General features: G+C 40.9%; 1 long non-coding RNA gene across 1 annotated transcript; it reads right to left on the reverse strand.

Moving 5' to 3' along the window:
- Positions 1–405: 405 nt before the first annotated feature.
- Positions 406–12,128, reverse strand: LOC108425766. Its single transcript, XR_001857731.2, has 3 exons — positions 11,935–12,128; positions 3,560–6,619; positions 406–3,460 (listed from the first exon to the last, which is right to left on the reverse strand). It is a non-coding gene; the product is annotated as an uncharacterized LOC108425766 (long non-coding RNA).
- Positions 12,129–15,064: the final 2,936 nt, after the last annotated feature.

The following is a 15,064-nucleotide window of genomic DNA, read 5'->3' on the forward strand; positions in this document are numbered from 1 at the left end:
CTTTGAACAGGTTGTTTGTGCTGCAGTGCCTTTAAAGCTGCGCTCACAGTGAACGTCAATAAAATGGTTGAAAAAAAAACAGCTCACTTAAAGGGGAAAAATACCAAAATGGGAATTCACTTCAGTTAATCTTTAATCCTACAAAGTTGTAAACATTAGAAGCATAAGTCTGACTCTAGTCATATAAGAAGAGGAACGAAAGAAAAGCAAGCATTTTTCAATGCTAGTTCAAGTAATGTTTTATCACTAGGGATGGGCATTTTAATCAAAATTAGATTTTTTTAAATGATAGTATTTGAATATTCTAGTGCCAACAAGAAAATATTTTGTTATATTAAATATAAACATGGATGCATTAGAGAGGCTGTAGGTGACAGACATAATAAAGCACAGGATACTCAGTAATTTCCTTAACACAATTTTATTTCACTCTTTAATGTAACATTTACTTCTAAGTAGCCTTTTTATCCACCATTACAATAATGCTAATTTGCACCCTTATTATCTGTATTGTGTCAGCTTAGTTGTAGAGTATTTTCATTTTCTCACACAAGGTTTAGCTTAAACACAAACTTTAAGCTTGTAAGACAAAGTAACATTCTTTACTGTCTACATTATGGAACCCTGCTAGTGATATCCCATATGAATAAAAATAATGTGTAGCCACCATAATTAAGTCATGGCCACGACTTAGTAAGCCATGGAAACTAGATCATTAGAAACTAGGTGTTTCAGCCAGACCCATTGCTAACAGGTGTATAAAATTAAGCATATAATCATGAAATCATAGACACACTAACAGTAGAGTTGTACTGAAGAACTTACTGACATTAAATGTGTCACTGTTATGGGATGCCAGCTTTGCCACTGAAAATTCTACCTATTCGATCTGCTATATCTGTCCCGCTTAACTGTAAGTGCAAATATTGTAAAAGGGAAATATCTAGGAACAACAATAGTTCCATCACTCACTAGAGAGTTCCAAACTGCCTCTGGATGCAACACAAACACAAGAACAATGATTCATGAAATGGGTTTCCATGGGCCTAACACCTGCACACAAACCTAAGATCACTCTGTGCAGTGCCAAGCGTCAGCTACAGTGGTGTAAAGCATGCTGCCACTGGACTCTGGAGCAGAGGAAACATGTTCTCTGGAATGATTAATCATGCTTCACCATCTGGCAGTCTCATTGATTAACCTGGTTTGGGTGAATGCCAGGAGAACATTACCAACAGGAAAGCATAATGCCAACAGCAAAGTTTGGTCCAGGAGGGATAATAGTCTAGTCTAGGGTTCAGCTCCTTAGTTTCAGTCAATGGTAATGTTAACCCTTAAATGTCCAGGGCCCACTGGCAGCCCACCAAAAATTTTACACACTTTTATAACATTAGAATAGCCAAGCCAGTTTGCATTGCCCCTGTAGTTACTGAATAATAAAAAATCAATGATAGCAAAATGATAACAAAAGCGCGTAAATATAAATTACTTTATCAAAATAAATTACACTGTCACAAGGAGGGCCCATATTTTTTTATTTTATTTTTTGTGCTGGGGTCCACAGGGTCCTAGTTACATTACTGATAGGGTGATGGAATAGTGCAATGTCTCTTTAAAATATTTTACCCATTTTTTCCCCTGCTTGCAGCCCTAGGCCCACAGAGCAGAGCAGATGGTGACGTGTACCTTATCACACTCAGGCTGCCACTCCAGCTTGGCCTGCGGGGCATGGCTAAAACTACATCTGTCTGCGTCCTCCATGCTATGCCTCACTGCCTTTACTGGACCTCTGCCACCGTACACCACAATGTCCTCAAATGTCCTCAAAGTCACTCTGACCCCTAAATCCTTCTCTGTCATAGTTCTGTAATTTTGTTCCCCATCTGCTGTGCTACACAGGCAGCATAGCCCTTGATAGGCTTGACAGTCTTAACACTGTGGATCATATCTGTCACTGAGTAATAGCAGAATGATATTCTATTTGAACTCTTTTTTCAACCTAATCTCAATCTGCTGTGACATGTACCATGTAATCGATTACAATGGACAACCAAAATCACTGAATTAAGACATACTTATAGTAAAAGCCAATGGGCAGAGGCTTCAGCTTCAGCATCTGCCCTCTGGCTTATGTTAAAATTAGGAATGGACTGATACCACTGTTTCCTTTCTGATACTGATACCAATACTAACACCTGATCATTAAGTATCCGCTTACACTGAATACCAATATGGAAACTATCCTATATTAACCTAATATTTATACAATTACTCATAGAATTCTATTCATATGTATATGGCCAAAAGTATGTGGACACCTGATCATTACACCTATATGAGCTTGCTGAACATCCTTTTCCAAAACCATGTGCATTAATACAGAGTTGGTCCCCAGCCTCCAGTCTTCTGGGAAAGCTTTCCATAGGATTTTGGAGTGTGGCTGTTGGAATTTGTCCCCATTCATTCTAAAGAGTATTTGTGAGGCTGGCTCTGATGCTGAACGAGAAGGCCTGACTCACAATCAATATTCAAACTTCTCCCAAAGGTACTCGAGATCCTTCACACCAAACTTGTCAAACCATGTCTTAGAGCTCACTTTGTGCAGAGGGGCATGTTGTTGGAACAAGAAAGGGCACCTTCCCCAAATGTTGCCACAAAATTGGAATCATATAATTCTTTATTTTCTTTGTATGCTGTAGTAATTTTCTCTAGAACTAAGGGGGCAAGCTCAGACCCTGAAAAACAGCCCCATACCATTATCCCTCCTCTACCAAACTTTACTGTTGGCATTATGCATTCCAGTAGGTAGCATTCCCCTAGCTTCTGCCAAACCCAGATTCATCCATCAGACTTATATATATTTAGATTTGTCCATCTGTTAGATTCATCACTCCAAAAAATATACTTAAAATAGATTCAAACTCCAGTGGCTTCAGCACTTGTGTGTGAGATTGTGTGGTCTACTGCGTCATGACTGGGCTGTTGTTGCTTCTCTGGTCTCAAGTGTGAACTAGTTCAACATCGCAGATATGATGCTTGCTTCAGTTCAAGGCTTGGATTCAAGGCAAAAGTGTCTTAAGAAACAAAATCTTTTTCCTACATACTTAGGAAAGAATGATCGTTCCTCAAAAAATCTCTTAACTTTTCTCTCATGTATTATAAGAACATGGTATTCTCATAAACAATATGCTCTTAAATATTTTCTTACCCTCACAACCATCTCATACTCAAATTGTACAAATGGTAACTTCTAATGTGTGTCATAAAATATAATTGTTAAAACGAAAAAAAAAAATCAAACCAGTAACCTGCAAAATGATATTAACAGTCTACATGACAACCTAACCTACATGACAACATAAGCTATAACCTACTATGAAAACAATTACCCAGAAAATGGGGGAACAATAGGGATCACCGAAGCATGTAGAACAGTCAGGATTGGAAATGTGATGAGTTTCTGGGAATGAAAAGAAAATTACAGATTAGGAGATAAAGATTTGTTTAAATATTTACAATTAAACTATAATATTGCAATTTTAGTACAAAACACACAAACTTTCAAGCCTTTAGGTGCAGGAGTAGATGCTGTAGTGAAGACGGGCAAAATTTAAGGTGACGTCCCTGCTTTACTGCAGCCTGAGGGAATGTCAAGTGTCCTCCACTCTGGACATTAAAGCTAAATGAGAGAAAGTTAAGTATTGATATCACAGAGGAAGATGGGACTAAAAGGTATGGAACACAACACACAACCACAAGGATATGGAAAGAATTTGGATGAAAAAATGTGACTATTTTATAACATATAATATTATAACATATATTTAGCTGTTTTATAACACCTGAAATAGGAGTGAACAAACTGATTATGAACAGCCATGTTGGAGGATGTGTGGGATTGAAGAGGCCAATCACACACATCTTTTGGAAATGTAATAAACTGTACTCTTTATGAGAAAGTGTATTTGACGAGGTTAAAGACATTTTGGGCTGTTCAGTTCCCAAAGAATGCAAAGTTATGTACTATGGAGATATAAATGATCATGTGATGGGTAATGAAATATTTAACACGAATACTTCTGATAGCCAGCAAAAAAAGCAATAACATGAAATTGGTATAACAGAGGGGGCAAGACAAATGTATATACTAGAAAAAATGAGAAACTAGAAAATTAGAACTAGAAAAAGACTCACCAGTTTTGAGTGAAGGAAAATGGATGACATGAGACACCATACAAACACACAGGGATAAATGGGACATGAATGCAAGGATACTACACCTTTAAATACATTCATTTGATAAGAGCTTTTAACCACAGGTAGCCTTTTGTCCCTGCTGATGTTTTTCTGATTGTGGCATTCCTTTATTGTATATATTTACATATTTTTGGAAAAATCTTTGGAAAAACACTTAAGTGTCAAAAAGAGAAAACAATTACAGACTTTTTAGAGAATATTTGAGAAGTTTTTACAAGAATTGTATTTAAGAACATTCTTGAAAACCTCTTAGTGTTTGTCTTAAGATTCTTCCTAAGTTTTGTTCTTAGGAAAGCTTTTTTGAATCTGGCCCCAGGTCCACCTACCAGAACGCATGTATGCATTACTCAGTAGTGTACATGCTAATGAAATTGTTTCATGATATCAGTCTTCTCTATTGCTGATATCAATACTGTGCCAGTATCAGCACCGATACAGATACAGTATATGTGCATCACTGGATGAGTGTATTTTGAGTCAAAATGCAGTTTAATAATTGCCCAGAGATTACACATGCAGCAGACAGAGATTAGGCTGTAAAATGCTGGAGTGTTCCTTTAATAAATCATATTTAGCTCTCTCTGCGCACTTTGTCACATTTCTGAAAAGGGGGCCACTTTTTTTCCCTCATCCTCCAGGGAGTGAGTGTATATTGAGTCGCTGTCGAAGCCGTGAGTCCTTGGAAAGCCTTCTCAGGTGTGGAGAGGCCTTTGCACTGAGGGGGTGCTAAAGCAAGGTTATAATAGGCAATGGAGAGAGGAAGCACTTTTCTCCGCAGCACAAATTGCAAGCTGACCATGTGTGTGTAAATGAATACAGAAGAATATTGCTGATAAAGAACTTGATGAATGGATGTGCTGAGAGAAGACAGTGAGCTTCCTCTCCGCATTCAGCTCAGCACTCGGGCAAGCATTTGATGTAATGCGGTGACAGACTCCGGTTAAGTCTCCGTTTAAAGGGCATGGCAGCCAGCCAATAACCGAGTCCACCAATCAGAACATCCAGTAATCCAGCCGCAGCTCCATGTTACAAGGTTAAGCCAGAGACAAGTGATGACAAGGCTGAGCAAGACACTCATTACCTATTGGAGGGAGCTAATAAGTGTCCTGACGACTGGCTGGTGCTGTAAGAGCTTTACAGAGTTACGATGAAACGTTTGATGGCAAGAAGTAAGAAGTCTCTCAGCAGAATTTCACATAAAGGCATCAACAAAGTGAGCAGAAGCGAGGTACTTGACTGATGCCAAGCCTTTGGCATCTGTCATGAGTGTTCATCTGATGTGCCTTGTGAAGCTTGTGAAGTTGTTTTGCGGTTGTTTCTTTGTGGTCTTTCTAACATAAAATAAATAGGACAAACTTGCAACATATGCACAGTCTGAAAGGGTTTTACACTTGGATTCCTTTTACACCTATTTTTTTTCCCACAGCATATGGTCATCCCACGCGTTACTGTATTTGGGTGTTGCTTGGTAGGAGATCAACCTGTGCGTTGTCACACTGTGATAAAAAAGGCCTCAATGTTCTCAATTGCCATTAGCCTGAAAAGCATAGACGCTGCCATTATACCGCATTCAAAACACGGCCTGCAATTCCTTCAACACAAACAATTCAGCTGCCACTGAGAACAGCCCCGACCTCCTGGATTCGCTCTTAGGTTTGAATTCCAATCAAGCGAAACCCTGACACAAAATGACTTCATTTCGCAACTTTCAATTATGCCCACCACCCTAAACCCGTTCCCCTCAGCACAGCAACTCTCAGCTGGCACGGCAGCAACATGATCTGAATATTTACACCTGGCAGCAAATGGCTCGTCGGAGGCCACTCTGTGTGTGTGTGTGTATGCGAAGGTCTGTGCGAGTGCAGAAAAGGCAATCTTGTGCTTCTTCATCTGTGCTATTCATCCCTAACCTTGAGGGAGATAAAGCACCATTAATAAGGGGGGAGACAGGCAGCAAACACACACACACACACACACACACAGGTGCATTACTGTTGACCTTGTCTCACTCTGTTGCTCTGCGACAATGTTTGCTTCTGTTAGAGGAGCGAAAAGTTGTATTTCGGCTCAAGGTGGAACACATTTGCTGTCACCTCCTGTGACACAGCAAAAGAACTTAACAAGCTTTGCAGATTTGTATTTCTTTTATTCAGGTACAGGCTTTCTGTGCTAAAAGAGGGCTGTACATTAAGGCCGTCTGGAGAGAAGTGCCGGAGCTTCATGGTGTTTTTTGTCCTCCTGATGTGCACAGCGCAGCAGTTCCACTGGCTGCAACACAAGACACGAGCGGGAGTCAGAGGCAGCTCCCATGTCCTGTGTTGCAGCCCCTGGCCCAGCCACAGGTCACCTTCAACTGCTCCTGCTGGGAGAGAGAGAGAGAGAGAGAGAGAGAGAGAGAGAGAGAGAGAGAGAGAGAGAGAGAGAGGGAGAGGGAGAGGGAGGGAGAGAGAGAAAGAGGGAGAGTATCAGAAAGAGACCACAAGCAAGAAACAGACAGAAGGACAAAGCAAAAAGACAGAGCGATAGAGAAAGAAGAGAGAGCATGAGAGACAAAAAGTGGGAGGGGGAAAGAAAGAAAGAAAGAAAGAAAGAAAGAAAGAAAGAAAGAAAGAAAGAAAGAAAATGTGAAAGAGACATGCCAAACAAGATAGAGAGAAGGAGCAGAGAGACACAGAAAAAAGGGACAGAGAATGGAGAACAACAGAGACAAAGACAGACAATGAGAGAGAAACGAAAATGAGTGAGAGAATGAGGGAGTGTGTGAAAGAGACAGAAAGACAGTCAGGCAAAGAGACTGAGAGATTGACTGAAAAAAGAGAGAGACAGAGAGGGAGGAAGAGAGTGAGAGGAACAGAGAGCATCAGAAAAGCAAGAAACGGAAGGAGAAAAAATACAGAGAAATAAAGAAAGAGAGGACAGGCAGCATGACAGAACAAGGGGAAGACAGAAAGCAAAAAACAAAGAGAGAGAAAGACACAGAAAGAGTGACACAGAGAGAATAAGAGAGAGGAAGAAGAGTGAGTGGTAAGTGAAAGAGCAAGCGAGTGAGAGAGAGAGAGAGTGAGAGAGAGAGAGAGAGAGAGAGAAAAAAAATGTTCTTCACTGCTTGGACTCCACATTCATCAAAAGCACTCAAAATAGCATCCCTGTTTCACCTTGCACCCGAGGAGGGCAGCGCCTCTCCTGCAGCCACTTGAGAAAAAAAAAGCTGCCATGGCCCAAATTGCCTGAAAGTGAGGTTAATGACATCTTAAGTCACCTTCCAACAAAAAAGAGAAAAACCTCTGGAGAGCCTTGTGGCTCAGAAATCGGTCAATGTTGGAGCAGAAAAATTTCCATTTTTATCTCAGGTATTTAAATCCCCAAGGTAGTTGCAAAATAAAAGGCTATTGCTTGGAGAACGTCATAGCTTGGATCATTTGCGACTCTGTTTCAAGAGTCCTCTGATGCTCTGAAAACACTTTTGAGCTCCCTCTTATCTGGGAGGAAATATATACTTCATCTCTTTACATCAATGTGAAACCTTGCCTACGGTCAATTACCCATCAGTGTCTCTGTCTGTCTCTGTCTCTGTCTCTCTCTCTCTCTCTCTGTGTCATACATAAATACATAATGCGGTTGTCAGAACAAAACCATGTATTTCCAAAATGGCAACTTTACAGGAGAAGGAAAATACACACTTTACTTTTAATGTAAGTCAATGGAACCAGACTTTTTCCAAGTCCTTTCGGGCCGTTTCTTTTGCTCCATTCATCATAAAATTCGACACAATGTAAAGCACAACAGGCATTTTCACATTACATCAAAAACTGAAAAAAGAAAATGAAAAATGAGTTTTTTTCCAACAGCTTTTTAAAATTCTGATGCAAGTTAGTGTAAATTGATTTTATTAAATCAATAGACCATTTCTATTAGTTCATTCATCATGACATAAAAAATTTCACAAAACATAATAATACAAGGAAACAAGGCCTTTTATAATGGAGATACAATGGGCCTCATTTCCCAATAACTCTGTAAGTGTGTCCTTAATTTTTTTTCTTGAAGAAGATCCTAAGAAAAGGTTCTTAAACTGCAGAACTGTTCAGACCTTTGTGTTCTTGAGTGTGCAAAGATTCTGTTCTTACCTAAGAACAAATCCCAAAGAAGAAAACATCAGCCAGAATATGCATGAAAACTGCATAAGTGGGTGTTTAAGAAGAAATTTCTTCTTGAGAACAGTTGGTGAATGAAGCCCAATGTTCTTTTTTAACAGGAAAAATCTATATATTCATGTGAACGACAGCAATCATAGAAACCCCGCAGTTCTCGCGGTTCTCTGTGTGAAAACTGGTCCAATCTACGTCTGAAGCTGCGAGGCCGACCGCAGCGTGACACCAGGTGGCCCAAGGACAGCAAGGTGAACAGAAAGAGGAGTCGACGGGGGGAAAACATGCACACTGACAAAACAGCGAAATCCAGCCTGGGCTCAATCAGATAATGCGGAAATGAGAAGAGTGCGGATGTGCTCTCCTGAGCAGCTTTGACATTGTCAGCCAAGACAGCAGAGCAATGCCTCACAGTGATGGTGACATCACATTTAATGAGAATAAACAACAGAAGTGAAATCCTTGGAGCAATTCAGGTTATCACAACCAGAGGCTGCTGTCTGATTTGTTTCAACCCAATATTTATGCTGCAACCAAAGGGGCAGCCTCGATGTCACTCTAAGTGAATGCAGAATGTAGGTGCACTTCTTTAAGAAAAAACTAGGCCACCCATTAATGCATTTATTATATTGCTTATCTGAATAGCCTTTTATTATCAGTGCAAGAGCCGAATAGATAGATTTGAAATGAGCTTGCATGGTGACTCGCTAAAGTGGCTGTGGGCAATTAATGAGACTTGTAATTAAAGTATTGATGCAAGTTAATAAGTACCACTTACACAATCAGGACAATGACAGCGCGGAATGGGACGGATACGTGCGCAGCATTGTGACTCGGAAAAAAAAAAAAACACCCTCCTCTTTCAATAGAGGGCCTCTCCACGGCCGCCTTATTCTATAGAGCGCCATGACAATGGGCTACTGTATGTCCCACAACAATGGCCAAGGAAAAGAGTGGCACCCGTGCCAGTGGGAATGGCAACAGTGAACACTTTTTCAGCATTTTCCACCTTAGAGAGCGGCACAAAGCTGGGACAGAGAGCGTGGGCTGTGATCTAGGGGTTCGGTATGAGGCTCCTTTGTGCTGTGTTCTCTGAAGGGCCCCATCGCACGCGGACCCACGGCTGTGCCTGCCACCAAAACAATACAGCACACTGTTCCACTGGCCTACTGGTAGCCCGCTATGCACAGCCTTCGGCCCAAAAATGACGACCTTCGTCTTTACCAGGAGCAGCCACTCCACATATTTAGGTGACAGGGGCTTAATCTTTATCAGATCGGTGCACAGGCAGACAGGGACATGCAGGAGCCATCTGTGCTTTATCCAAGGAAAAAAATCAGAGAGCTTAGCATTAGCCATGTTTTACAAGCTCCGATTCATCACTTGGTATTTGATTTAAGCTAACCAGGCTTAATTAAAAATAAAAAAGGGATTTCATGAAGCAATCAGTAGGCTAACATCAAATAATGTATTTCAAGTAGGATGTGTTAAGATAACTTTCAGAAAGAAAAAAAAGAGGCACCAGCAAAGTGGTGAGCTTGTAAGAGCTTAGAATATGATAAAGCTTCTCTGAAAGAAACCGCTTCACGAGTTTCCATCATGTCCTTTTACAATCCACGCTGAGATGGGCAATGAAAAGTCTGGCTCTGGCTGGGCACAGAACCACATGACCCTTTTGAAAAGCCTGGCATCTTTATTCTCTTAAACCTGATTATGCATGGCAGTGCAGGGCATCCTGCAGCACTGTGGCTCATGCAGGAAGACGTCAGGGGAGAAAGAGCCCAAAATGTCACTTTGAAGAGCCATTTAATGCCCTTGTTTTACTGACTCCCATAACCAGAGCAAGCATCTTTTACTTGGACTGAGGCAGGTATTTAAAAAAAAAAAAGTGCAAAAAATAATACTAGGGATTAGCTCTTATATACCCAGACACCTTGTTATGCTACAGTAAATCACCAAGACGCTACACCAACAGAGTTTTTCTGTTAGCTACTTGTCATTTTGGCGTTTCTCTATAGATGCAGTTCCAGACACATTAAGCCAGAACACATTGACTGCTAAATGACTTTTCAGTAAGAAAAGCATCTTTTGAAACGGGCAGAAAAATAACGATCTTGAGGAACACTTAAAAATTCACATTTGTTTTGGCCCCAAGGCTCTGCGCTTTCCATCTCCCACAAAGATTAGAAGAGATACACAGCTAAAAAGTGCTTCATTAAAAATATGAGGCTCTTCATTGGCTTCTATTCATAACACAAGTGTCTCCTTCAGTTTAGCATCTCTCTTTTCTCTGAGCAAAACAGGCTCTTTTCAAAATCTAGTCATACATGCCTTAGAATTCTCAGCTATGCCAAACAGCACATTTGAATGACAGGCGTGCTGGAAGGATGAGGGAATGGGCCTGAGCACATTGTTTTCAGTCTGAATGCATAATAAAAAGGCCCAATGAAACTTTTTAAAAATTGCCCTCTTAATCAATAACAGATTAAGGTTATCTGCCTACAGCCTTTTGAGTCATTCTTGAAAACTATTCATGTGCTAATCAAAGTATTTCCTGAATTCATTTTCATTGCTGAATGAATATTACCATCCCTTAACCAACACATACCCAAACATTCCTGGACGTGCACTGAGTCTAATGTATACAGGGCTACTGCATCTTGCAATACACTTAGCTAAATGGACTGGAAAGTGTGCAGTTTCCAAACCGAACCCTCCCACCTAGCCATACTTCCCGGTCCCGCATCAGTGCCCTGGCTATCATTCACAGGTCTCAGCAAAACCAGAGGTGTCGTGTTATGAAAGTAGAGCTTAGATCTTTGCCTCCTACCAATCTGTTTAGTGTACGCTGAGATTTCTGTTGCCAGGTCATGCAGGAGAAAAATGCTTCTTCTGGCACTGTGCTGAAGCAGAGCGTTTAGTTCAAAAGCTACAGCATCTCTGAAAATAGCTGCCAAGACATTGGCACTTGGAAATGAACATTCTCGCACAGCTGGTACAAACATTTTAACAGCAATGCTAGAGGGGAAATAGCACTACAAGTCTGGGAAATAAGATAAACCAACATAGACTACACTTAAACAGCGCAGAGGCTGTTGAGTGCAGTGAAATGGAAAGTAATGTAAGTGATATGCTTCAAACCGTCTAGAAAAATAAAGAAAATGAAATGACCACAGTCTATGATTCTAGTTGTAGGAACCATTAAATGAGCTGTATCAATACTGCATTAAAATAAATAAATGGAGAACAAATAATGTGACAAAATATATGCCAGGGAACATTGTGGCAAACACACCTCACCTATATATAACTTAATATATAATATAGCAGTATCATATTGAAAACATCAGGTATGAATAACAATAACAATAATAATAATAATAATAATAGAGTAATAGAATTATATCTGCCATTAGAACAACAGCAGTAACACAAAAACTACTACAATGAGGTTGTAAGGACCTGCAATGCAATCAAAATATTGGCTAAAACAGTCTTTTATAGTCGCTGTGGAATAAATGTATTTTACCTGCAGTCCAGGAGCCGAGTTCTCAGATCGCGTGAGTCCAGGCTTTCCTCTCAGAGGGGCTGTGTGCTTGGACGGCTGTAGAAAGCGCTGTAGCCCCTTTCAAACACGGACTGCAGGTGCTCTCCAGCACTGTCCTCAAGGCGGTAGGCTTTTTTCCGCACCCGTATCCAGACAAGCCCCGCCTCCTGACAATCACGTAGGAGATGTGAGACTCTCAACCAATCACAGCACAGGAGACGGGACGACACTAGCCAATCGTAGCGCAGGGGCAGGCCATGTCAGAAAACGGGTGAGGAAAAATATCGCCGCCCGGAGAGCTCGCTCATCCCTAACTCAGCCTCACCGCTAGCTCATTCTCTGCCCGCTCACGTTTTCACAGCCATTAGGAGGTCGAGCTGTTTTGCCTCGCTGCTTTTACATGCCTACGTTCACATATGCCCACCGCGCCACCAGGGGGCTTCCATGCCATTTATATTACTGTTTCCCAGGTCTGTGAGGTGCCATTAAAGCAGAGGTTCACTGTGTTCGCGCTGTCTGAGAGGAACTGTAAGGGTGTGATTTCAGTCTCACAGCACTGTGTGACCTCAAGCCTGTAAAATACATTTGCAAAATACTTGACCTTGAAATGAAAATCACCAGTATTTTACTGTGCTTACCGCAACATTAGCAGGCCTGTCCTGTCCTGGCCCCCTTTAGGTTTGATTCGCTTGAACCACGGTTTAATCTTTCATTCTTGTAGACTAGATAGACACCAGAAGTATATAATCATTATTCATGGAACTATCATGCTGGATTAATTCAGTGATCAACAACTCATTTCACTTACAAGAGAAAACCAGTGGTCCCAAACCACCTTCCTGCAGCCTTTAGTCTTTACCTTATACCTCTGATTATTGCTTTCAGATGTCATCGATTAGCTGAATAAACTGTGTTGTAGTTTTACATTTACATTTACAGCATTTGGCAGACGCTCTTATCCAGAGCGACTTACAGTTTGATCATTTTACACAGGTAGGTGAAGGTGGTGTTAGGAGTCTTGCCCAAGGACTCTTATTGGTTTAGTGTAGGATGCTTACCCAGGTGGGGACTGAACCCCAGTCTACATCTACAAAGCTTATTCATGTACTTAGTACAACCCCAATTCCAATGAAGTTGGGACGTTGTGTAAAACATAAATAAAAACAGAATACGATGATTTGCAAATGCTTTTCAACCTATATTCTAATTGAATACACTACAAAGACAAGATATTTAATGTTCAAACGGATAAACTTTATTGTTTTTTTTTTCATCATCTACAGTCCATACTATCATCAAAAGATTCAGAGAATCTGGAGAAATCTCTGCAAGTAAGCAGCAAGGCAGAAAACCAACATTGAATGCCCGTGACCTTCGATCCCTCAGGCGGCTCTGCATTAAAAACTGACACCATTCTGTAACGGATATTACCACATGGGCTCAGGAACACTTCAGAAAACCATTGTCAGTGAACACAATTCGTCGCTCCATCTACAAGCGCAAGCTAAAACTCTGCCATGCAAAGGAAAAGCCAGATATCAACAACACCCAGAAACGCCGCCGGCTTCTCTGGGCCGAGCTCATCTGAGATGGACTGACGCCAAGTGGAAAAGTGTCCTGTGGTCTGACGAGTCCACATTTCAAATTGTTTTTTGGAAATCATGGACGTCGTGTCCTCCGGGCCAAAGAGGAAAAGGACTGTCCGGATTGTTATCAGCGCAAAGTTCAAAAGCCAGCATCTCTGATGGTGTGGGGGCATGTTAGTGCCCATGGCCTGGGTAACTTGCACATCTGTGAAGGCACCATTAATGCTGAAAGGTACATACGGGTTTTGGAGCAACATATGCTGCCATCCAAGCAACGTCTTTTTCAGGGATTTCCTGCTTATTTCAGCAAGACAACGCCAAGCCACATTCTGCACATGTTACAGCAGCGTGGCTTCGTAGTAAAAGAGTGCGGGTACTAGACTGGCCTGCCAGCAGTCCAGACCTGTCTCCCATTGAAAATGTGTGGCACATTATGAAGTGCAAAATATGACAACGGAGACCCCGGACTGTTGAGCAACTGAAGCTGTACATCAAGCAAGAATGGGAAAGAATTCCACCTACAAAGCTTCAACAATTAGTGTCCTCAGTTCCCAAACGCTTATTGAGTGTTGTTAAAAGGAAAGGTGATGTAACACAGTGGTAAACACGCCCCTGTCCCAACTTCTTTGGAACGTTTTTTCAAAACGAACAAATTTTTGCAAAAAACAATAAAGTTTATCTGTTTGAACATTAAATATCTTGTCTTTGTAGTTTATTCAATTGAATATACATTAAAAAGGATTTGCAAATCATCGTATTCTGTTTTTATTTATATTTTACACAACGTCCCAACTTCATTGGAATTGGGGTTGTATTTAAAGAGCCCATTTCATATATTATTGTATTTTATTATTCTATTGTTTAATGTTCACTTATGGCTTTTGTGTGAGCTTGCGTACCAAATACTGTCAGAATTGATTTTTGCATGAACACTTCCCAACCTCCTTATTTCTTCCCTTTCCTTGTGCTTTTCTTGCTCCCAACACAACTGAGGCAATGAATCAACTTATGAACAAACCTTCTCGTCTGGGTTGCAATGAGGGTGTCAGAGCTGAAAAGGGTGCAAAACAGGGGGCTCTGCAGGACCAGGGCTGGGAAACTCTGTCTTAGAATGAAACAAGCTGTTCTCGTTACTGCGCCACTAAGACTGATATATGTAAATGAGCTGTGTTCTGATTGGCTGCCGTGTTTTGCGCTTCATTCCGGAAGACTCCTGTGTGAAACACTACTTAGAGCTTCGGTGTCAGTGGTCGGGGCTAAACTGCTGTAGGCTATACACGTGGAAGTAAACATGTTGATTTCATGACATCAAAAAAAGAGTGAACACAGCACGAGCTGTTGTTACAAATGAGTTTTCATGAATGGACTGCATGAAGTGGGCAATGAATACTACACCAAACTCCTTTATTTCATTATCCACTGCATGGGCACTTTAAACTCTAAAACCAGCTTTTATATTAAATTTGGCTTGGATGTCAAATTGTCAGAATCCTAAAAAATATCTTTTTTTAATAATATATAATATA

Source organism: Pygocentrus nattereri, chromosome 27 (assembly GCF_015220715.1).
Source record: "Pygocentrus nattereri isolate fPygNat1 chromosome 27, fPygNat1.pri, whole genome shotgun sequence".
In the NCBI taxonomy this organism is placed as follows: domain Eukaryota; kingdom Metazoa; phylum Chordata; class Actinopteri; order Characiformes; family Serrasalmidae; genus Pygocentrus; species Pygocentrus nattereri.